Below are 2340 nucleotides of genomic sequence, written 5' to 3' on the forward strand. Positions count from 1 at the left end.
AAGCAACCCAAAAGGACTTGATGTGATGCCTTTTATCTGCTAGTCTATGTGATTGGAGACATAGAGTCCGAAATGAAATTGAGTAAGGAAAGAAACAATCCTTAATAATATAGACTAGTTTTTGTAACCCTTGTGGGAAAAACAGAAGTGCTCTGCCCAATCCCCTGGGGAGCCAGCTTTTTCTTAAGAACTGCAGCCCCGGGGCATTTTTTTTTGCTGCCTGACCACTGCCATCATGGGTCACATGTATGTTCCTGGGAAGGACTTGTCCCAGTAGGCTCTGCCCCTCTGCCACAGCATCCCCACCTGGCTGAAGATGATGTCTGATGACACAAAAGAGCAGATCTACAAACTGGCCAATAAAGGCCTGACTCCCTCACAAATTGATGTGGTCCTGAGAAACTCACATGGCACTGCACAAGTATGTTTTGTGAGAGGCAATAAAATCTTGAGAATTCTTAAGTACAAAGGACTCAAAGTCTTAATTCTTACTTAAGAAAGCTGTTGCAGTTTGAAAGCATCTAGAGAAGAACAGAAAGGATAAGGATGCTAAATTCCATCTGATTCTGATTGAGAGCCACATTTACCAGCTGGCTAGATATAAGACTAGACGAGTGCTCTCCCTCAACTGGAAATGTGAGTCATCCACAGCCTCTCCCTGGTTGCATAAATTTATCTATGTACTCAAGCAATAAGCCATTGTTTAACTAGAAAAATAGAGAATCACAGCCCTGGGCTGGCTTTGCCTGACTGCTCCTGCTGTCTCTTCCTTCCCACCAGCTCCATAGATGGTGTTTTCTTTTCCTGTCCAGCCCATGCCAGGAAGCATCAGTGCTCCATCTTCCACCACTGTCATCAGGACACAAGAGAAAGGTAGGTCCATGTAAGTGGGGTTGTTAGTGAGAGTCAGAGGGGAGCACTTTTATTTCTGGGATTGTGAGAAAAATGAGCTTCTGGAATCCCCAGCTGGAACCCAGAACAAAGAGAAACAATGTAATAGTGAGGGTTTGGTTTCCACGGTGCATTGAATAGTATAAATTTGCCATATTAAGTCATGCCGTGAGGGCTGCCCTGGAAAACTAAGCCAACTCTTGATTTAAAAAACGAGATATTGGAGGGGCCGGCCCCATGTCCAAGTGGTTAAGTTCACATGCTCAGCTTCAGCATCCCAGGGATTTGTCAGATTGGACCCTGGGCATGGATCTAGCACCACTCATGAAGCCATGCTGAGGTGGCATCCCACATAACACAACGAGAAGGACCTACAACTAGAATATACAACTATGTACTTGAGGGCTTTGAGGAGAAGAAGAAAAAAAAGAAGATTGGCAACACATGTCAGCTCAGGTGCCAATCTTTAAAAAAAATTAAACAATTAAAAAAAAAAAGAAATATTGGGGAGAGGCATTTTGAACTACACTACCCTACAGTCAAACCTCAGGTTCTCGTTACCAATGTCCTCTCTTCCATCTCTACTTTCTCGCCTTTATTGTGCCCACTGATTCTTACAGCCTCGGTTCATACCTCTACGTGAATGAGTCAAAACCTAGACTTCAAGTGCAACTTCTCTGAGCACCAGACACACACTCTCTACAGCCTGGGGAATTTCTCAGCCTGGGCTGTCCAGAAGGTTTCCCAGACAATGGGAATTTTTAATAAGGAGCTCCCTGGAGAAGGGCGGGGGTGGTGAGGAAAAGGAGGAGAAAAGAATCCAGGTACCTGAGGGGTACTGTAGACATTAAACCAATTTACTCTTTTTGCTGTTTAACTTGAGGGGCGATTCAGGGGGCTCAAGGAATTGTGAGCTTGCTTTGAAGAAAAAAAGGATATCTTTGGGGAGGTTGTGATCATCAAATGGCCAGCTCTGAGCAGCCCTGGAAGCCTGGAAGTCAGATTCCCCAGGGGTCTGTTGGGGGTGACCCAATTGTTTCCCTGAAGCTCCTCCTGCCAAGTCCCTCAGTTCCATAAAATCTCCCTGTTTCTGTTCTTATGGAGGTGGATTTGAGGGAAACCAGGCTCCCCCTGATTCTTTTTGACAATTTGAGTAATATTTCTCCATTTCTAACCACCAATGTCTCAGTGTTGGCTTCCTGTGCATCGGGCACAGAAACTTGAGATTAAGAGGTTCGGTATCAATTTTGGCAAGCCAGTCAGGAGTCTTGCGCCCATGGCTGGATGGCCCTTGTGAGGGTTTCAGTGGTTGGCGGTCCCCAGGGGCTGGGGGGAAGTCTTTGCCTGGGGGCTTCCCTTGCTGTTCCTCCCTTCCCGCCAGTATCTGCCACCCTAGGCACGATGCTCCCTTGGAGTGGAGAAACATGTTGGACTTCAGTCTTTGTGTGT

General features: G+C 46.2%; 1 pseudogene; it reads left to right on the plus strand.

Moving 5' to 3' along the window:
• The first annotated feature begins 235 nt into the window (after window positions 1-235).
• Window positions 236-695, plus strand: LOC111771815 (small ribosomal subunit protein uS15-like; annotated as a pseudogene).
• The last annotated feature ends 1645 nt before the right edge of the window (window positions 696-2340 follow it).

The sequence above is a fragment of the Equus caballus genome, chromosome 1, assembly GCF_041296265.1.
Source record: "Equus caballus isolate H_3958 breed thoroughbred chromosome 1, TB-T2T, whole genome shotgun sequence".
Lineage (NCBI taxonomy): Eukaryota > Metazoa > Chordata > Mammalia > Perissodactyla > Equidae > Equus > Equus caballus.